Source organism: Cylas formicarius, unplaced genomic scaffold (genome assembly GCF_029955315.1).
Source record: "Cylas formicarius isolate icCylForm1 unplaced genomic scaffold, icCylForm1.1 PGA_scaffold_7__23_contigs__length_41026272, whole genome shotgun sequence".
Lineage (NCBI taxonomy): Eukaryota > Metazoa > Arthropoda > Insecta > Coleoptera > Brentidae > Cylas > Cylas formicarius.
The window spans coordinates 16,757,554-16,781,351 of NW_026844352.1; the positions used below are offsets into that span (position 1 = coordinate 16,757,554).

A 23,798-nucleotide genomic window follows, 5' to 3' on the forward strand; every position below is an offset into this window, starting at 1 on the left:
ATAATAATTTATTGACATCATTTTTTTTTTTGCGGAATAAATAAAATGCAACAGGGAAAAAGACGTTTAATGACACTAATATCGAACAAATTGTTTTATTAATCATATACAAAACCCCATCAGGATAGACACATATTAATAAATATATTCGAACGATATGCATATATAAATGGCATATATGGACATAAATAGATACATAAATTAAACACAAATATAAACTACAATCATCTAAAGGAATCGTAACATATTAGTTTGCCAAAAAAAATATCAGGTGGTCGATCAATCAGTGATTTTCCCGCTGTCCTTTGAACCAACTAAATTTCGATGGCCCCAAGCTAGCGTGTACTCTGAGCCGGGTATAAGATGTCGATTGTCATCCGCGTAAGACAACGCCACCTTATTTTTCAGTTCGACGTACATATCATGTAAATGTGAGCGAAACGAAGACATTTGGCGCAAGATTAGCGTGCCTTCCTCGTGGACAGCGCGCTTATAGTCGTCGAGACTAAGTTCGCGCTGGCTGACCGAGTCAGCAACGCCCTTGGCCTTTTTGGTCAACTCGTTGCCGTCCACATTTACGCAATAAGCTTTCGCTCCCGTACCCAAGAATTCCCATACTCCCGTACTCGTCCTTCATTTTACCAAGAACGGACTTGTTTACAGGAATGCCGTGTTGGTTGTTCTCCGAGTAATTAGAAGTATCGAATTTGTCCAAATTTTCTTTCATATCTTCGTAGAAATTTTCGCAAAAAATTTGGACAACGAGGCTGTCGGTATCGGTGTAGAGTAAGACGGCTTTGTCGCCGTACTTAGCCTTTAGATAGCCGTAAAAAAAGTCGCATATGAGAGTCTTGGATATGTCCAAAATGCAAAATCCGGCGTAAATAGGCTTATCATATACGACTTTAGTCCTTTCCATTTGGAGAGCGACTAGATTTTCGCTAAATATGGCGACATTTTTAAAATTAGGTCTCGCGATTAACGCTTCTGCCCCCAACCTTTTCCCAATATTTTCCCAATGGGAAACGAGCCGCACGTCCACCCTTTTGTCCACATTTTCCATCGTTTTTCCAAACACAGCGTTATTCATAAGTTTGAAAAAATCTTTTTCAAACTTATTTTTAGCTGTAATACGTATCGCCGTATTCAAGTCTATGTATTGTTTTAGCCAGGGAGATTGATCCAAAACAAGAACGCGATGGATGCGAACAAGCTTTAAACCGTTGCTTAAAGCCTGTTGCAGATTCCTATAATGCAATACATAATTACGTTTATTGTTTAAATTTGGAATAAGTTTTCTCATTTTGGTTTTCGCGATTGGCGAAACGATGGATTCCGGGCAAAAAGGCAGTTCGTTGTGTGCGTCATGCAGCACTTCCGGATAGTCCAAATCTACTTCGAAAATATAGCCCCTAGGTGAATCGTTGGGGATACGCGTAATATCTAAATTTTGAATTTTGCCCTCCTCCAACCACTCGAAGTTTCCCGTTGGGAGGTATTGTGACATGGCCGCCCCGTATAAATTGGTAGCGTCCAAGTACATGACGTAAGAGATAGGTTTGGAAGGGTCGTAATTAGGTAAAAATTTATTATTAGCCGCGGCCTTTCTCACACTACACTGACTGACTCCTCCGCGGATACCGTGCTTCAAGAAGTGTATCATGTCCACGTCGGTCAACAGGTCCAGTTCGACCTTTGTCGCCTTAAGGGCGCTCGTCCATGATAGACCCGGTGTCGTATAAAACTGACTCGGGTCCAGACCGTACGTTTTCAGACACACCTCTCTGAAGTTTTCAAAAATATCGGCTAAAAGTAAAACGTCGGATTTTAAATAAATATCTGAATATTCGCCTAAAGTTTTACATTTGAACAAATTCCACACAGTCCAGGCACGCTTGTAATCCTCCCTGGTTATGTTGCTCTTTCGCATGGAGTCATAAAAGTCCTCGTGCGATGGCAGTTTGGTTTCGTCTAATTTTGAAAAAGAATCTAGATACGTATATGGAAAAAGCCCTTCTGTCGAATAAGTTGAAATTCTTGTTCATTTTTAAAAAATTTTTTGACTTCCCGACACTGACTATCGTTCAAATTTCGACTCAATCTGTCCAAACTGGATGCCATAAATCGAAATGAATCTAAAAATCGGAGTTTTAAAAATACCCTTTTCCCTTTGCCTCCTTTCTCCGACTCAATGTTATCGACTAGGACATGTTTCGTAAAGGAAATATAACGTTCCTTGTTTTGGGCGATGACATCGATCTTTTCCCCTTCTTCAGCCATAAATTTTACAAATAAATGACTGTCGAAACCTAAATGGTGAAAAAAGACAGGGATATGCCGCGGAACTTTGAAATTCAAGTTGCAAGTGGAGTGAGCCGCACCTCGAAATTCGCCCGTCATATGACAATGATCCCTTACTTTTTCGTCCTCTGCATTAAATGGCTTCTCGCAAATGTGACAAGCCGCAGCGTTTCGAAAGCCGGTCTCTTGTTCAAACGATAGAGTGGTCATGGGCACGGAAGTTTTCATGAACTTGTTGTAGAGCGCTTTGCAGTCGCTCTCCAACCATTCAATGAAAATTTTGTGTGCGCCCCGACCTCTGTACTGTTTAAAAGTAGACTGGGAATCGTCAAAGTCACATTTGACATAGTAGGCGAAAGAGTAAGGCTCGTGAATATGAGTTTTGACGGTAAACGATTTGTCGGGATTCGGTTCGCCTTCCACCTGTAAAGGAGTCATGACTGTTTCAAAGTCCGCGGAACTTTTAATTTCTTTTCAAATTCTTCAAATTTCAGCTTATTCGCGGGAACATCTTTACCGTATTTATCCTTGCGCAATTCGGTGGTCAGAAGTTTGATGGAAATGTGAGTGCAGTCGTGTTCTTTATGACGCTTTAGTTTTTCTTCGTTATAAAAATAAACCAAACACCCATCGCATAAAAACTTTGTAGAGGACCTTTTAGTTAATTGTTTTGAAACCAACCGAGACATACTTCTTATTAAACAATAATGATTTTCTCCATAGTCATTACTAATTAATAATAGGTTTACATGTCTCTCTTTACGAGATTCAGTAAAATGCAAAGGACCAACGACCTCAACATCATTACGGACTTTGTTATAGACTCTCTCGAGGCCATAGACATTGACCGAAATTTCATTAAGTCGTTCAAAAGTGGATATGTCCTTAAGTTTAACGGGAAAATCGATACCTGTAAAATCCAGCTCGTTCTGAAATTCTACATAGTTTCTGACCCTGTTAGCGTTATTTGTCCAGTGAATTGGGTGAAGAGCAGCCAAGATCGACCACATAAAGCATTTTTCGTCCGTATTTTGCAAGTTCAAAACAGCTTTTTTGGCTTCGATTTCCTTGGGCAGGCTAACATAGGACGACGCCCTTAGGGGATTGTACTTGTTAATCCCTATTTCTAAATGGAGAAGTTCCTCCAACGCCCAGCCTGTAAAAAGAGAAAGAAATTAGTTCGGAAATATACATTTTTATGAATCATACCGCTGTCCCTTTCCTGAAAATCGGACGCTTTGGTAGCCAAGATGTCGACGAACTGGACGTATAGCTCCTCCAGATCGGTGTTTCCGCTCAGCAGCCGATATTTGGTATTGAAGGACTTGACCTCCTCTTGTTCCTTCGTCTGCAAGAGGAAGTTTCCGAATAGCTCCATACCCACTTTTACGTTGCCGTAGCGTCGGACGTTCGACTCTACCAACGTAAGGATTTTGGACCTAAGGTGGTCCAAGAAGCCCTTAACGTCGGTAGGGTTAACGGTGGACGCCAGACGGTATGTAACTATGCGGTTACGGAAGGAGGTCTGTATCATTTCTACTCCTACGCAAGTGTCCTTGCCATCTCATTGCAGGAATGGTCAAGTTACACTGCGTACAATGGCGCGTGGATGATGGTGATGATGATGATGTCGAAGCTATAAAATACAATATGAGAATTGTTTGGGATATAAAATCAAAAATCCTTACCTTCCGGTAGGTCAAGTCTCGGGCGCTTGGGTTCGTCTGCAGCAATAGGGGCGGCGGCGGGTCTTTTCGCCTTGGGAACCTCATGCTTCTCGCGTTTATGGCGTCGGAGAGCCCCCTCGGATTTGTATATCCCGCCGCAAACGTCACAAATTTGTACTGCTGCGCGACAGTCCCCGTGCCTCGCCAGGTGGTCTTTACGGCTGAACGAGCGGTTGCAATATTCGCAGGTGAACATTTTTATTTGCTGCGAGGAATACGCGTCTCACTCTCCAACTGTTCCAGATCTCTACTTGACCGTTACCTTTTTTAAGTGGTGAAACACAAACAAAAATCCAAAGAATGAAGTCTCACTATGGGTAATGAATTTAAAATTACATTCGAGAACGTTCCTTCAGAATAATTAAGATTTGTGTTGGCGAGAATTCCGCAATATAACGCGACCCGCTGATAAAATTGGTCGTAGTTAGCGACCTAACCTAACCAAACCGTCGTCATATGGGGCCGCTTCGCTTCGAAACTCGACCGTTGGTCGCGGCGTGAATGTAAATTGCAGCGCGATTGTGTGCGATGACTCAGGCGTACCGCCGCCGTCGCGTTTGACAATTGGCTGATATCATTGCCCGCCGCGTCGCCGGTGTGCGGCAGCGGATGCATGACATCATCGCTTTGCGAAATGTTTAAACTAAACTTTGGCGGGTGAGATCATCACGTCGCCTGCCTTCGCCGCAAAAAAAAAATGTTTTAAACGAGACTTTCATATTAGACCGCTTAGGAACGGCATACGTGTTTTCCTGCGATACAAGAAATGGTTTAATCGAAACGTTTGATATTCTTACCGCATGCGTTTCCTTCGACATCGAGTTTATCGTCGCATTTCCTTCGACGCGAACAAAAACGCAAAAAAAAAAAATCTCACTCCGTAATTTCATTTTGTCAGTATGTTATACTTTGCGTCACCAAAAATAATTGTTCGATCGCAATGCGAAATAAACATTCCTGTTTAAAGAAGCAAAATGGTCCATATCTGTGTCGGACCTGTCGAAACCTGTTCCGTAGAGGTTTTGGGCCTGTTTAAGGCTGTCCTAGACCCGTCCGAGAGCTGTTCCATAGATATTTTAGACCTAATTTAAATCTGACCAAAAGCGTCCTGGCTCACATTTGAAATAAAATGAAAATATTTTAACGCGATTTTATTTTTATATCAAAATACAGTTACTGAATATTTTTCATTTTTATACAATATGTCCTGGAGCCCAATTTTGGAAATATCCGATTTTTGCTTTGTATTCTTCCGCACGTAAGCGCAGTATTTGGAGATCGGCCTGAACAACTGCTATCTGAGTTTCGAGCTGCTGGATACCTTCTTCACATTGCATCAGCTGATTTTCCAAATTGTTTTTCAAATTGAACGCCTCACAAACTACCCTTTTTTCGTTGTCATCTTTGAACGCCTCGAACCATTCTCCTTGTGCTTGCGGTAGAGATTCAATTTTTATTTTCTTAACTCGTGAATTTGCAGCAGTACGCTTACGTTTTGGAATATCTGTTGGTGGCTGCGAAGGCGGTGGACCCATCAAACCATTCTCTTGCAATAAATTTAAAAAATTATCCGGCAACACAATTTGTTCCATGTCTGTCTCGGACGCTCACAAAATCAAAAATAATAGAAGAATTTTCAATTTTTATTTTCTTAACTCGTGAATTTGCAGCAGTACGCTTACGTTTTGGAATATCTGTTGGTGGCTGCGAAGGCGGTGGACCCAACAAACCATTCTCTTGCAATAAATTTAAAAAATTATCCGGCAACACAATTTGTTCCATGTCTGTCTCGGACGCTCACAAAATCAAAAATAATAGAAGAAATTTATAGGATATTCGCGGTGTCGATCCATGAATCATGTGACTTGTGCAAGCCCAACCAGCGCACGAGAACCTTATTTCCTCGTTTGCGCAACACCTTTTCGACGAGATAGACGTCAGGGTTAACGGTTTTCTGCAATTCTTCCTGGTAAAAAGCGCCCATTACAGGCTTACCCTTCATATCTTCCAACAGATAAGTTACCGGATTTGTAATCTGCACTTTTACGATTTTAAACCATTCCGTGGTCCAGTTGGGAGCATAACCTTTGCTAAACGCGTGCTTGGTCTTGCTGATTCTTACAACGTCGTCCAGTTTAAGTTTAGATGGTCCTACAATTTTCAAGTGACTGTACGCTGATTTCAGCAAACTAGGCGCGTTATCTTTGTTCACTTCTTTAGGTTTCATTCCTGTGGTCCTGTGCACGCTACTGTTATATTTTTCGACAACAGAGGATAAAACATCTATCCATTTGTAGGTGCCGTTTAACGAAAAATATCTAAATAATTTTTCCTTGAGAGTACGTACAACTCTCTCGGCTACGGCAGCTTTCACGTTGCTATTTGTACTGTAGTGATTTATGTCAAACCTACCCGTCATTTTTTTAAAATGGATATTATAAAACTCTTTGCCGAGATCAGTTTGCAGATTTTGCGGCCGGCGTCCTTCTTTGAGAATTTGGGTAAACGCTTTGGTAACTTCAACACCGGTTTTTGTTTTTAACGGTCGACACCACACGTATTTTGAAAAGCAATCGATCACGACTAGTATGAATTTAAAGTTTTTATTTTGTTTCGCATATCGGTCTAGCTGAGCCAAGCTTGCCACAAATCATCCAGCCCTCGTATTATAGTTCTGCGACGCGCGTAATTTCTGCGTGCCGGCTTGTGCAGCTCTCGGACGAGTTGTGCTTTCTCACTGCTCATTACTTTGTCGATTGCCCGTCAATTTGAATTAAACACCATTTTAAATCATTCATTAGTTGTTGTCGCTAACTGATTTATTTGGTCCAAACTCGTATTGTATTTGTTCACCCATTGTGTATATCGGTTTTGTTGTGGCAAAAGTTTATTAAGTTGGGAATTGATATCTGCCTGATAGCTCTTAAATGTCTTCTCAAGCTCTTCTATTTTTGATAAATGTTTTTCCAACTCCTTCATTGAATTATCGTATTTCTCGTTAAGGTGGTGATTAATGTGTGTACCAAATTTATTAATAGTCATGACAGCGGTTGTTACTCAAATAATTTTCTAACTCTCAGTCGTGCTTATTTTATAAGATAACTTTTCCCTCTCTTAGTTCTTCAATAATTGAAGCTATTTCGTTCTCATGTCCCGTGTGCCCCGCAGCAGTAGATGCCAATAACAGTCTTAATCTATCGACAAGCTCGTTAACATTATCCCAATAAATATAATCTGTATTTTCTTTATTTGATTTTAAAGTTAACCCCGTCTCAGTTTTGATTGTCCTATAAGGCGGAGGCACTTTAGAAAATGCGTCAGCTAGTCGTCTCACCGGGTTTTTTGTTTTTGTTATTCCTCGCTCCTGTAAATAAGGTCCAATTATATTTATATATTTATATGATGCATTTCCTTGCACTTGTTCATTAGGGTCATGGTTTCTCCGATACGCGTTTGTTCTTTTCAGTATATCCATATAATTATCTAGATCTTGCGATTTGAAACCGACCGGCACCTTCTTGAAAAGTAACTCATACAAACCCACAGTCCCAGGGTATGTAATACCTTGTACCTTCACATCTTTACCGACAATTTCCACAGCTTTTTGGGTTAAGCCCAGAAAAAATTTATCGTTTTCTATGTCATGAACGATACCATAATTATGGTCAAATATATGTTGGGTATCTTTTACGCTGTCATCAATGTATGTTCGTGGTAATTTATTAAAGTCATTCAACGATTGCTCGTAAGCGGGAGTGTCGACGTAATCCTGTATAGCTTGCTTAGTTTGTTCTAAAATATCTGACAGATTTCCCAACGTAGTATCGCTGTCCGAAAGACCCGTACTTTCAGCTACAACATTGCTTTGTTGTTGGATCGACGGAAAGAAGGTATCAAAAAATGAGGGCAATTCTGAAGGTAAGATTGGGGTTTTTCCGGTTCTTTTCTCCTTTATTTTGGTAGGCGTCGAGGTTAACACTTCATGTTTAATATTTTCTTTTTCTTCAAACGGCTCTTGTTTGATATCCGTTTTATTTATTGATGAAATTAATTGCTGCAGAGGCTGAGTTATCGGTTTATAGGTTTGTTCGAGTTGCGTCTGGGATTCACTTGCGGCTTGTTTTAGCCTTTGATATTTTTCTCTAACTGCGTTTCTTGATTTTATTAGCTCCATCGCTAGGCGTTTATCCATTTTGGGATATTATATATAAATGAAGGAATCGAAGTTTTTCCTATATCTGCCCTTATATAACCTTATCTAACTCACAATCTTTGTCAATCACAAGAAAATTATAAGGTTCGTTCCAGCAGTACAGACAGATATTTCTAAACTGTTCAAATGACATGTCCAACATACAGTGATCGTTATATATATGCTTTAAACTCATCATGTCTTGCTTGAATAAAATCAGAAGGTTGGCGTTTTCCCTGATAAGTCGCTTGAGTATAGAAGAATATCCTTGAAAAATAAAGAAACAATCGGTGTTTTTATGCCTACCGTGAGTGAAATAATCTCTAATGACACTTTGGTCGTGACAAGGAATATCATCAAATATTATAACAGAATTGGGTTTAATTTCCTGAGGAGAAACGATATTCTCATCGATCTCAAACTCAAAAAAGCCAATCTCTTGTAAAGGCTTTAGCAGTTCTCTCAAATACACGTATTTTGGCTGTTGCAGGGATTTGGAATATAAGTAAACGTTTTCAAATCTAATTCCATTAGGATGTTCGAGCAATGATAACATGACGTTGGTTTTACCCGAATTTGAGGGTCCTACAATTAGTGCCCTCTTGCAACTATCTCCAAAGAGATCGCCGTGCTTTTGAAATTCGCGGACCAAGCTTGCGTCGTGGTTTTTTACGGGTAAAGAAAAGGCTTGCTTAACAACTTTCATTTCGACTGAGGCATTAACAAGAACCTGCAAAAGTATTTATAGCATAATTCCTAAATATTTAAACAGTATTTCCAAACACTCTCATGATTGTACATCGAAACAGGGCGAAAGGTTCAGGATTGGTAAATAAACTTATCAACAAACTTCCTATCGAACTGCATATTCCTGGTTACCAATTCTGCGGACCGGGTACTCATTTACAAAAGAGAATAAATAGAGGTGATCCAGGTATAAATCCCTTAGACGCTGCTTGTAAAGGGCACGATATAGCATACTCTCAGTCTAACAATTTAACAAAGAGACACGAAGCAGACAAGATCTTAGAAGATAAAGCTTGGCAGAGGGTTAAAGCAAAGGACTCTTCGTTTGGAGAAAAAACAGCCGCTTTAGGCATAACAGGTGTAATGAAAGGAAAGCGAAAATTGGGAATGGGTGTTAAAAAAGCAAGCAAAATGAAAACGAGCAAAAAAAAGCGTATTATAAAAACACCTAATAAAATTGGTGGATTTTTACCTCTTTTACTACCGATATTGGGAGCACTTGGCGCGCTAGGCGGAGGAGCGGCAGGTATCGCGAAAGCAGTAAACGATGCTAAAGCGGCCAAAGAGCAGTTGGCAGAACAAGAACGTCATAACAGAGCCATCGAAGCCCAAGGCAAAGGACTATACGTAAAACCGTTTAAAAACAGTAGAAGTGAAGGAAAAGGTCTTTATATTAAACCATATAAGGGCGGTGTTGTGTCGAAGGAGAAAAATACCCAAAAGAGAAAAAAAAAGTCCAAATAAATTTACGTCGAAGAGCTTTGACAAATTTCGATCTGGAAAAATATGCAAAAATACTACAAATTCCGCATTTCAGGGGCGTTTTTATGCGTGATAATTTACCGCGAAAAATTAAAATTGAAGAATGCGGAATTGTTAACTTGGATAGTGAGAAAAACCAGGGAACTCATTGGGTCAGCTACATAAAGGACAAAACTAAGGCTTTCTACTTTGATGGTTACGGAAATTTGAAACCGCCTGTAGAATTAGTTAAATATCTTAATTCTAACGGAAATGTTAACATATATTACACTTATGAAACCAAACAAAAGTCCAGTTCTTACAATTGCGGACATCTGTCACTAAAATTTCTATATAATAACATGCCGTTAAAGTGAAACGTCAGTGATTAATTTAGATTCGTAATGTCCACTACGATTTCCATAAGTGGGAAAACTTCTATATTATCAGCCGATTTCAATCCGCCAATTTATTTAGATGATGATAAGGAATACTTTTTGGGACTAGCAGATTTCGAGACGTACATGAGCATACCAAATATTGAACCCGGTAATAACAAGTTACATATAGGAGAGAAAGTTATAACTATTCCAGAGGGAACGTACGATTTAACAGATATCGAGAAATACGTCAAAAACCAAGTGAAAAAGATATTTAAAGAGAAGGTCGATTTTATTCTGGAATCAAATTCCAACACTTTAAAGAGTTCAATTTTTTGTTCTAAACGAATTGACTTTTCCTCGAATGATTCCATAGGTCGACTGCTTGGATTTAAAAAGCGAGTAGTTGAAGCATCGACTACAGAACAGTCGGATAAAGTAGTAAATATTAATAAAGTCAATGCTATTTGCATCGATTGTAATATATGTGTTGGCTCATACAGTAATGGTAAACCGGTTCACGTAATACATCAGTTTTTTCCGGCTGTAGCTCCTGGGTATAAAATAGTCGAGTCGCCCCTACCTATACTTTATTTTCCAATCAGTGTTAAGACAATTAATAATATCACTATAAAAATCATCGACCAAGACGGAGATCTTATTAATTTTAGAAACGAAACGATAACAGTGAGGTTGCATTTAAAAAAGCAATAATGGTTACCAGATATAACAGGACTTTTATAAGAGAACCATCAGTGGTTACAGTACAATCACAAAAAAAAAACTATAAAAAGAGAAATATTGTTTGCAAATCCAGTGCCATTAGAAACTTCCAACGTTTAACACGTACAAACCGCACCTTTTTGAAATCATTAGGATTCCAAGTGCTCTTAAAATGACAATTTTAAATGTTAACGAAAAACTCTATATCGACAACTCCATCGTAAGTTCAGAGTTTCATACTTATCAACCATTCGTGACTTCAAAATTCGACTATAACGACGAAATACGCATACCAATTCAGGAACTAGATTCCTTCACTTTACCCTGTGAAAGTGTGTTGTACATCGAGGGGGTCCTTACTAATGAAGATGACAAGTACACTGGAAAATTAAGGTTTATTAACAATGGAATTGCTTTTCTCTTTAGAGAGATCCGGTACGAACTTAATGGCGTCACCTTGGACGCAGTCAGGAACGTTGGTTTGGCATCAACATTAAAAGCATATCTTTCCTATAATACCAACGAAAGTATAAAACTTCAAAATGCAGGATGGTTTCCAAATCGAAATGCAAGTGACAGAATTATGGTCGACGATCACGGAAAATTTAACATCTCTATTCCGTTGAAAATGCTATCAGGATTCTTCGAAGATTATCAAAAAATTGTTTTGAATATGAAGCAAGAGTTAGTTTTAATACGAGCCAGCAACGATTTAGATGCGGTCCTTTTTTTAGACGACAATGAACCAAAAACCACAACTCCCGAAATACCTAAAGTTTCGCTTAAAAAGATATATTGGAAAATCCCAAAAATAATGACAAATATTGCAGAAGAACTTGTTTTAACGAAAATCATGGAGTCTAATAAAGAGATAACAATCGGTTTCAGATCTTGGGAAATTATTGAATATTCATCTCTGCCTGAAACCACAACTCACACATGGCCCGTGAAAACAACAAATAAACTAGAAACTCCGCGTCATATCATTATCGCCTTCCACGAAAATAGGAAAGGTCGAGTAGAAAAGGATATGAGTCAATTTGATGACGTCGATTTAACTAATATAAAAGTATTTTTAAATTCGGAACGATATCCGTACCATGATTTAAACCTAAATTTTAAAGAAAACAAGTATTCGACTCTGTATGATATGTTTGCTAATTTTAGACACTCTTATTACGGGACGTCCAATGAGCCAATTTTCACACCGCAGCATTTCAAAGAAAAATGTCCCATTACACACATCGATTGTTCTCATCAAAGAGAGTCTCTACAAACTGGTTCCGTGGTAATGCGAATTGAATTTGAAACTGGCGCTAATATCAAGAAGGATACATCGGTTTATTGTCTCATTTTACATGACAAAGTATTTAGTTACAATCCGCTAACTAAAATAGTAAAACAAATGTAACGGATTTTAAAAACCCGATTCGCAGATGTTCAAAAAATTTGCCATAAATATCAGGCGAAACAGTACATTTTTGACAGTTGTCATCATGCGGATCGTGGCACTAGATATACAAGGGTTTAATCTGAAGGACGGTGAAGGTTTCGTCGCTAAAGAAATTGCAATTTACGACGGAAATCAAATGGCCCACTACATAATGAAGCCGCCGAGAGATTTTTTAACGTTGACTCATGCTGATAAGCGAAGCGTACGTTGGCTCGAGCGTTTTCACCACGGATTAAAATATAGTACAGGTCTTATAGACTATAACTTTATCGACGAATTGGTTAGGCGTTTGGTTGAAACCGCGGACATTATATACCTCAGAGGGCAACCGAAAATTGATTTTTTGACTTCGAAGATCCAACAACTACAGCTACACCTTCCTTTGATTGTTAATATCGAAAAATTCGACGACAGTTGGCTGATACCGCTCAAATTTGAATTGGATCGACCTCAGTGCACCTTTCATATGAATGGTGGATTACGCATGTGTGCCTTACGAAACTCTGTATTATTATTCAATTGGTTATATGCTAAAATTCCTATATGAAAATGACAATAAAAGGATGTGCTTTCAAAATTTGCAATTTTATTTTGAGCGGCAACATATAAAACAGACTAACGCAAAGCGAGCAAATCAAAATTAATTCTCAAGTGTTAAGTGATGAATCGCCCCATAAGCAACGTCGATGAGCTTCCCGCGGAATACCTAATCAAATACGTGAAATCCTACGACTTGCTGGCTATGTGGCATAGGTTATCCGACAAGCAGAAAAACAATTTCGACCTGCAGACTCATTTGCCTTGTTTTATTCACTATAATCGATCGGATAGTAGAACTCATATCGACGGACCCGTGCCTCCACAAAATAAATGTCCGCTTTGTTTGAGTGTTATAAAAAGTAGTTCATTGATTTAAATCGCCTTAATATAGTGAGAAACATGGCTTTGTTAAGTGCTCAATATGTTTTATTAACAGCGGTAGTGCAAAATATGTTCAACTTAAATAATCCCAATGGGGTTATCGAAGCGTACGTTTGTTTTAAAAATAACAATATCAGTGGCGTTTGGCCGGAAGAATGGAGTCAGCTGTATCCCATGACAGTTAACGGTAACGATAAGCTACACATTTTTGGAGCAAGGTTACCAAACGTTACCGCTCAGTATCTAAATTACAAAGTCCGTTTGGTTTTCTTTGATCGCAGTTTCGGCGACCACGGCGAATGGCAAACGATTGCTTTCAATAATAGCAGCTATCGTAGTGATAAAGAGGAAAATTTTGGGACAGACTTCCAAAAGGTTTTGATTCTACTGTATCTAGTTACGGGTGCTTGTTTCCTATTACTATCAAAGTGCTTATACAAGTTGACAAAAATTCATTGCTCCGCCCATCTTCGCAAGTAGGGATATGTGGATGTATAAATTGTTCGCATATATTCCAAAACTCTTAAATCGACTGTGACTCAAAAAGTGTACTTAACGCAGCAAAAAAAAAATTAAAATGGCCACTGATGTTGTTAGGATTGACGAAAATATGCTGTTTGAAATTTACAACACTGGCGTTCGTTTCACCAGCAGAGACGAACATACGGATTTTCAACTAGAAGAGTTCTTGGATTTTCTCAATTTTCTAAACGAAGAAGTAGGAGAACATCTAAAGTGGAACGACGTTTCAGCACACATCGGTGACGACATAGAGGTGATGTATTGGAACGAAGAAGAGCTTTGTGATTTGAGGCTATTAAAAAATGGACGGTCGCAAATGTTTCTGGAAAGAGAAGATATTGAAAAAATTATGTCAAAAAGGCACAGTCTTTTTAAAGCTATGAATTTATACCGAAATGTAAATATACATAACCGAGATGTAAATATATATAATCAATAAATAATTTTATTAGTAACACGTATTTGGTTTATGTCATTTTTCATTTAATTCCTAAACATATACTGCTCTATAATTTGTTCCTGTCTGACCGCAAAACAATATACACCACCAACTTACTTTAAGTCAAAAAAGGGACCTGGCTAACTCAACTTGCCATTTGTTAGCGATATTTCATAAAAATGTTACATCATAAATTTTATCGGTGCACATTTATTTAATTTAATTACATTTTACGCTACCTCGACGACCTTTTATTATATTTATGCGCAACCAGAACAATGCAATTTCGCACAAAGTAGCTAACCTCGGGGTCACACTTGATGAATTTAAACAAAATTTCATCACATTAGCAAATATGGAATATAAATGCTTTATTTACGTATAATGTTTTTTATCGTTATCAGATACATTGTAAGTTAATAAAAATGTGTTTATTGAATTCGCGCATTTCTAATATTTCCCTGATTAACAAATTTAAACATATCGGATGTCAATACTACCTCGACGACCTTTTATTAGTTGAATTCTCTTATCGTCGCCGCCGCCGCGAAATCGTCGTCGGCTAGGCTCGGCTAGGCTCGACTAACGTAGCGCGCGGGGTTCGAGGTTCGAATCCCCCGACCGCGCGCGACACACCGGTCGCTTTTTTCACCTCGCGCAAAAATACGTCAAAACAAAAAGGCACTAACGCAAAAACTACCCCTAGCGGGGCGAAATTGCCAAAAAGGCACTAACGCGAAAACTACCCCCCCCCCCCCCATTAAGGGTGACATCTGGCGATCGAAACCTGAGCTCTTAATGGGTGGCGACATCTCTCGTAGAATGGTCAAACTAATTTTTTTTTTTTCGGTTGCTTGGGAATCTGTAAATTTGCAATCACAAAATCTCCCCCGGGGGACGGGGGATGGTCAAGTCACGAATAATAACTACTTTAATTATATCAATAATTAAAGAGGAAAAAAAATGTCGGTAATAAATTTTAAAAATAACAATAATTTAGAAAAAAAACTCAACGACGGACGGTGAGAGTTGCACGAGGATGAAACCTGGATGGTAGCCTGTACTGCTGATATAAGCAGCCAGTGACAGGGCCGTCGTTAATAATTTGGTCAAGACGACCTCGGGAAAGATATTGCGTCCAGAAGAGTCTCGGTTGATATAAACCCGTATCTTAAAGCCCTAGTTAGGAAAGACTATTATGGATATGTACTTAATAAAACTAGATCAGAGATGAGTTCAATTATTTACAAAACCCGAAAATTAGAGTGATGTACTGAAAGGAAACAGAAATAGATTACCGTTATGCGGGTTCTTGTTTTCTACTCATGTCTGTCCTTTAGGATTGCGGAGCCTACATCCGACTAATCAAGAAACCAGTACGTTTTTCCGGTCCGGTGGTTTTTCGAAGAGGAATTATTTGACTTTAATCTAAAATATGCAAGAAATAGAAATAAATGCCAAAGGTACCGAATCGTGGCATGCTCTGAACAAAATGGAGGAACGGAAAGAAAAAAACTTACCGTTGTTGAGCTGAATATCACCTTCCGGAAGGTTGTAGTGCCAAAAGGCAAGGTAAAGCAAACCCAAAACGCAAGATAACTCACTACGACCAAATGAAATAGCAGTATACGGCATACGAAAAGTGAAGTAGGAAAATCGTGCGATTTGCATACCAAACAACAAAATATATAGTGTTGGGCTCTTCTAACGAATCGATATGAGACTGTATGTAGGTAAGTGGAAAATTTTATAATAAATTGATATATTTGGCTAGCAATCGTCGAGATTTACTACATATAATTTTGAGTGAGTTAGTAGGTACTGGAAATTCTCTCAGTCGAGGTATCGATACTTCTGGCTCAACCCTACGGGTAACCAAAAGATCTTAACGGTTGGTAGCACCCATTGCTGTTATTAGTTGCGCACCTGGCATTGTGATTCGGATGTAATTATTAGTAAAAAAAAAAAGAATGCAAGAAAATATTAAAGTATGGGCTGCTAATAAAAAACATGAAGACAGTTACGGGATTTAGGGAGTGAAATTACTCATGCAAAAATGCGAAACTTAACGCGTTATACTGGTTGTCTACTAGACGTAGCGGTAACCAACAAACCATCTACCATCGTAACCATCTCAGTAACAGTCAATTTTATTTACTGCGCAGAGATTGATTTAAAAACAAACAGCTGTATGTACGTAAGCCATTTTGATTTTAATTGCCAGTGAATCTTTGAGAATAATTGCTGATTCCACCGTATTTCATTACAGCTTGGACCACAGCAAAACAATTATATTGTCAAAGGAGTGTTAATTTTTCGAAGAAATTTCCACAGACTACTGTAGTAGTTTTTGCTGAGTCGAACTTGCTGACGTTTCGCCAATTATCCTGCTGGCTTCTGCAGAGCTTGACTGAAACTGGCTCGCATTTTACTCGGTACCTGATTCCCATATTGTTGACAGCTAGAGACCTGAGTCGCGGTTAAGATTGTTAGGTTGTTTATAGATTTCTATAGACCCTCGGATTTTTCGTTGGTAGAAGAACTAATTACATGCACGAATTTGCGAAATAACGCGAGTCACAAATAAATACTCAAAACACCCAAAACGAAATATGGGAAAATATGGACCACGTAAAGCTAAGGGCGCCGACACGGCCATACTGACTAGAGCACGTCCTCGGGCATCTGGTGGTCATCTAGACCTCCAAAGCTTTACCTTCACTCGTCCATCCCACGATTCAAATCTCAGTTATTGTTATTATTATCGTTAACCAACATATAAAAACTTTTAGTAGGAAACCAAAATCAACTTACCTGCAACTTGCAATGTAATATCATTTGGCAGACCTCATCATCCAGTAAAACACTCTTTACTAGAATATGGATCTACTTTTTGTGACAAACGCCCCTTCAATAACACAATGCTTGTCGGGATAATCACCTTCGGCCCTCCAACCAAGCAAAGATTATCGAGACAACCACCTCCGGCAACACATGCCCCTCCACCAACGCAATGCTTCTCGGGACCACCACCTTCGGCGCACACGCTTCTCCAATAAAGCCATGCACTCAGGTGACACACGCTTCATCTGGTCACACTGTTTCCCTTCATATTAACCAACCAGCCAACAACACACCTCCAGTAAGACTCCTCTTACTGGATTAACCAAACTAGGCAACACTATACCTCTAGCTTTGGCGAGACACACCCGTTATCCCGAAGGCAATACTTATCGGGATAACCACCTTCGGTGACACACGCCTCTCCAATCAAGCAATGCTTATCGCAGCAATCACTTTCGGCAACACATGACTCTCCACTAATGCAATGCTTATGCTGGGATCACTACCTACGGCGACACACGCCTCTCCAATAAAGCAATGCACACCGGCGACACATGCCACATCTGGTCTCGCCGTTTACGTTCATGTAAACCAACCAAGCCACAACACACTTCCAGTAACTTACTGGGAAAACAAAACTAGGCAAACACATGCCTCCACCACATAGACCCTGTTAGGTAAAATAGCCGAAATCTATGCCACGAATTTTTGCTCTACCACCGTCAAACAAACCAAATTGCTGCAATTCTCCAGATAACTAATAAAAAAAATGAATAAGCCGAAATTATTTTTGCTTAGTTTTGCCAGGACGGAACGTCTATCGAAATATTACCTATTTCTTTTAAGAATACCCCGGCACGGGCTCATTCTGTTACTCATTTTCAGATTCTGATTCGGTTTTACCTGGCCTACGATGCACACAAATAAGCTGTGTATAAGCAAATTTGAAAAACGTACTTTTGTGTCTAATAATTTGACAACGGCCATTTTTTAAAACTGCTGAAATTATGAATGGATCTCGCGATTTACGATCTAATTTGGAAATTATTTATCCACTTGTTTTTTGAAATACGAAATCGCGGACTGAAAAGGACTTGACAGTAGATTGTTCCGGCTTATCTTTTATTTTTATTTTTTGCAATCTTATCGAAATTTTTACTTGCTAAATCACAACTTTCAGAGAGTGAAGGGGATTTCAACATAGTATTACTAGTGTAACAATTTTTGTAATTCCAAAGAGTAAACTGATTTGCCGAATAAAAATTGTGCTGGATTAAGCACAATAACCTCATGTTTTGTGCACTTAAGTGATAATTGAATATTTGCATACTTCTTTGCTTGTTCGTTAGCTACTAGTAGTGCCATGAGCAATAAAATGCAATTTAAGATTGAAATTTCCTACAAAATAGTAATTCACTGCTAGCAAAACACTTCCACGACTGATGCCAGAAAGAGCACTAAACAAATTTTAATGTTCGAGTGTTTTCGGAGCGCGAGCATTGAAGATGCTTGAAGATCTTGGCGAAACGTCTGCAGTTCAACAAGCGAACAGATGATATCGCGGAGTATTTTTTCATCATATATATATATATATATATATATATATATATATATATATATATATATATATATATATATATATATATATATATATATATATATATATATATATATATATATATATATATATATATATGGGGGGTTAAGTCTTCCTTCAATAGACCTTTTACATTGAATAGCTCCTCCGGTTGGGTTAAGTCCTCCGTATACGGAGGACCTAACGCGTCCTACGTTAAAATAACCGAAACATGGATCTGGTTCGTCTACCAAAATTTGAGAGGGATGAGTTTTGGCTGTTTTTTGGCTATTTTGTATATATTAGTTCAGCGGTTTGACACCTCGACGATCGTCGCTAGCGGCGCTCGTATATTTTCATGCGTATATGTTATAACTACACTTCAGTGAATAGGTCCTCCCATGTATACAAAATTGTCGTTTTACAGTATGTTACTCCTCCATAAAAGTGACAACACTGTTTGACGTGGTATATTTAAATATGCATCTTTTGAATTTGTTATTTACATTTTTTCAAATTTTTATTGGTAGGTATATTGTTATTTAAAGTTTAGAGACGAAATAAAATGAACTAACATAGAAAATAAACGAATCTTTATTTAGAATTTGTTTGTTTTTGTAACACAATAAAAAATAAAATACAGATATCCTTTTGGATCTTTTGGTGGTTAGGGTATGGTATATATTAAAAGTAATATGCCACATAATCCAAATACAACACATATACAATATACCGAGAGAATAGTTAAACTGAGGCCATATATTAAAAAAATTGCAGAACTTAACATAAGTACTGTTGAAATGAAAAATTCCTCTAATTTAATGGGTTTATAGATTACTTTTTTGTATATTGATTCTGAATGAAAACCTTTATTTTTATTTTTTATTGTGCAGAATTTTAGGATTTCTAGAAATAAGATTTAGACATTCACCTTTTTTGGTTTTTGAATACTGTCCGAATCCAGCTTACTTTTTTCAGATTTTCCAAGTAGATCCTGTGCATTTGACGTGTCTAGATGTGTCTCGTCATTTTGTTTTTCAGTAGCCTCCCAATTTTCGTTTCCATGCTCATTTTCTTTTGATTTTGGTTTATCAGACATATCCATTAAATTTTCTTCCAAATTTATCACAATCTCATCTAGCGATCTGCCTTTAAAATGACCAGCTTCACCATTTTCCATAAGTATAAGTAATTTGGAAATTCTAGAAGTTTGATAAATATCGTCGGGTAGGCGATGCGACTGTCGATGTATACCCAAAGTGTGACCCATAAATGAGGCCAGTTGCTCCATGTCGTTTTCAGACATGTTAAATAATTGAGTTAAAGTTGCCAAATGTTTTCGAAGTCGGGTACAGGTTAGAGCATCCGGTTTTTTAGCTCAAAAAAAATCAGAAAATCATTCGATTTTAGTGGCGTCAAAAACAAATTGACGAATTAATCAGATTTTAGTTGGAGATAAGAAGAGCAAAAGTACATACAAATTCCTACCTCTGCGTTCATTACCGACCACTATCACGAAACTATGTTGCTCTATCAAATTTCATGTTTCTAATCTAATCTAATTATTTAGTAAAAATAAACCTTAATATTCCACGTCAATATTCTTCAATATTTAAATATTAAATAAAACTGATTGTTTGTAAAAGATGTAGGGAAACTTTGTTTAGTGCAGAATAATCTAACGTAATAGATTACTCCGGGGAAGCAGGGTATGCAGGCTAGTTTGGTGAATATTTATAATCACTCAGAATATTCACGCATATGAAGGATTTGGTGAAATTATTTTAGTGAAATTATAGAAAATTTAATAGATATGCCAGCAAAAAGGAAAATTTCATCTACGAGAATTGATGTGGTGTATTAGAAAACAACAATAAAAGTCGAAAAATTCATACGTCAAATTAAAAATTGTTCCCAGTATTTTCTTATCGCTCTCTGTCTAATGTGTATTTTAAAGGGAAACCTTTAGCTTATTTCTAGTAAACGCTCTCCAACGTGGCTTATTTTTTGTAGAGAAATGAATCAAGGCGTCTATTACATTAAAAAATGTTTCCATTTTAACAAAAGCGGAGAAACATAAGTCTGAACAGTTTAATTATATAAGGTTGAACATATAATAAATCTTCCTCCGAAGATGGTAACTTAGTTTTTAAGTAAAATTGGTAGAGATGCCCATATAACCTCAAGAAATAAAATATTTTTTTTTTATTTTAGTAATTTATATCATTTCATGCCTTAGGTTTTTTAAGTAGCATAAGTTACTAACCGACTCATTATCACTCGGAAGATATTCTGGATCTGCTTTGGAATTATTTGAAGGCAAACAATTAGAAGAAGGTTCGTTTCCCTAAAAACATATTCCCTTTTGAATATATATAATAAATTTACGAATAGGACAACTTACGTCATTGATGTTTGCCTTAAATGAAAATGAAGCTCCAAAATCCTACATTGGTTGCTGATTTGATAATCTAATTTCTTCACACTATAGCAAAAGTAATCGCTTAGACGCAAATATAAATAAAAACATACTGTGTGTAGGAAGAGAAAGCAAAGCAATAAAATAAAATTTTATCTGAAAATTGGAACCTATAGTGGAAGAACGTATTCAACGTTCACTTGCGTTTATTATAAGATGTGGTGGCGCCATGCTGAAATAATGTTAATGTTTAATGTTAATGTTAATGTTTTTTACTTAATAAAAATCATTCAACAAAAAATAGCAAATTTGCAATACCTAAATGGAGATCACAGTCTCAAATTTTAATTACTTACCTAACAATTGTCCTACTACGAAACATGCACAGAACCGTAAAAACACGTGAAACTTAAAGGACGCACACAGCTTGAAACAGAAGTAGCGAGCATTGATCATTCGAATAGTTCAATAATGTGCTTAGAGGGGTAAGTCTACTACTTGACGTATGTCATCCGTTCTCAAATGCCGTTTTGAAATTTTATTTTCAATTGTTTACAATTGTGAAAAATAAGGTAGCAGAGTGTATACGTGTTTGGCCAGTTAGTTTAACAGTTTTTAAAGTGAAAACTTAAATTAAGGCTAGTTTGCTATATACAGTAATTTACTTATGGCAGGATGTATTACTTACTCAGCATAATTTTTTATTTCTGTTTTGTAAAATACCTAACTATCTAGCGTGCGGGAGGCATCACTTTACCACGTAAATTTCTTATCCTACGGATCCATGCCACTTCGGACATTTCCGGGATATTACCGTACGAGTTTGGGAGCAATCGGATGTTTTCGGAGATTTTGCCGCACGGCTTGAATTTAATTAAGCAGCGAGTTCTCAAAGGTAGAGTAACTAGTTTAGAAAAGGCCTTAATATAGGCAAAGTTAGAGATTCCTATTACCGAATTAACCTTTAGTTCGTTGGGAGTAAAATTCGAAAAAACAGTCTTGGACGAGTTTCAAAAGATTCAAGCGGAGATTGAGGAATTAGAGCAAGGTGACAAAGTAGCAAGTGATCAAAATATGAAAGAGAGGGAAGGATTTGAGGTTGATGTCGCTAAACTTCCTTGACAGTTAAGGTTATTTATGCATAAAAAAACCATTTTTCTCTCAAAATGATGAAATAACATCGTAAATACATCTAGTCGTGCCCATCCTAGTTCTCTTGCACCAGATTGGTGTGCCTAGGTTTGGCGGGGAATACAGTAGTTGGATCGATTTTCAAAGCAATTGTAGATCAAACTCCAATGTACTGAGATGTTCATAAATTTTTTTACCTCTAAATGTTAAGTCAAAGCAACATCTTTAGAATTGACTCCGACTAACTACAATGAAGCATGGAAGCACTGAAAGGTTTGAAAACAAAAATTTAATTTTTCATAATCACTTTAGGCCTATTTTTGAGCACCCTATGGTACAAAAAGAGAGTCACACAGAATTGAGAGAGCATTATGATTCTATAACACAGCATCTGCGCTAGATTAAATCGCTAAAAATAGATGTAAGTAGTTTTTTTTTAAATAAGGGCAAATATCAAAATAATTTTAGAATGAAAAGTGCTAGTTTTGCTGGTACTGTGGATCACAATGCGAAGAAATGTACTTGGTGTAACAGCGAGAAGCATGCGACTGACTTGTGTGAAAAATTTAAGTGGATTTGGATGAGATGTTCAAAATAGCGAGGTGGTGTTTCATTTGTTTAAAAGGTACGAATCCCTATTGGAAGTGCAGACTTCCCAGGCGTTTGCGGTGTAGAGAACCACACCATATGTTGTTTTACAAATTTAGTAAAAAACCTAGCATAGAAAACTCAGAAGAGAAAACCGGCAACAATGCGCAGACGTTAAAAAATAATGTTGCCACTGCAGAAAATAAGAGATGTAAAGAGATGTGTAGTTGCGTTGTCTTCTGATATTTTTCAGGTCTTATCAACTGCTCTGATCGAAGTAGTAAGTGAGGGTAAAACGGTTATTTGCCGTTGTTTGTTAGATAGTGGGAGTCAAAGTAATTTTATTACGGAAAGGCTTTGTAAAAAGTTCCAATAAAATCTCTCATTAATCGATGCGCTACAAGGATAGGCAAAAAAATTACCCGAAATTTGCCGCTTATTAATTTTGCAAAAAAACATTGAGTTGGCGGATCCCAAGTTTAACACGTATGGTGAAATCGGTATGTTACCACGTTCTACGGTTTGATTGAAACTTTCACAGAATAATGTAAGACTATTTACAAATATTCTGCATTCAACCTGCGTAGGTGGTTGTTCCGGACAAGTATATTTCAATTCGGTTGAATAGGTTTGATTCCAGTTTCCCGAATTGCAATATATCTGAAAGAGCTATGTCAAAACTAACCAGAGAAACAGAATAAAAAATATACGACTTTGACAAATAAAGTCGTAACAATCTTAACCGCGACTCTGTCTTTCACCAATATGGAAATCAGAGACAATATTCATGTACGCACCTTCTTATATATTGTTTAAGGGAGGCGGCAGAAGGGATCTAGGAGATTTGTAAATAGCCTTCTGAAGAAAATGTTAATTTTGACGAGTAACGAATGCCACTCTCATCGCAGTTGTCTCTATTCTTTATAATTTTATAAAAATTTAAAAAAATCTTTATTTTTATTAAAACTAAAATAGTGACTTCTAATTATTCCTCCCAAATATTCCAAATAACTAACATCGGCCCATTTTAGACCAACATTAAACACACGCAACACAGTAATATGATGCCTCAGTTGGCCTCGCAAAAGAAAATA

At 37.5% G+C, this 23,798-nt stretch overlaps 1 protein-coding gene and 1 long non-coding RNA gene across 2 annotated transcripts in view; one reads left to right on the top strand and one right to left on the bottom strand.

Annotated features, from left to right (window-relative positions):
- Positions 1 to 23,798, top strand: part of LOC132705065 (lipase 3-like) — a 51,534-nt gene that overhangs the window by 14,586 nt on the left and 13,150 nt on the right. The window lies entirely within an intron of this gene.
- On the bottom strand, positions 3,846 to 4,570 carry LOC132704733 (uncharacterized). The gene is made up of 3 exons (XR_009619315.1): positions 4,291 to 4,570; positions 3,990 to 4,233; positions 3,846 to 3,937 (listed from the first exon to the last, which is right to left on the bottom strand). It is a non-coding gene; the product is annotated as an uncharacterized LOC132704733 (long non-coding RNA).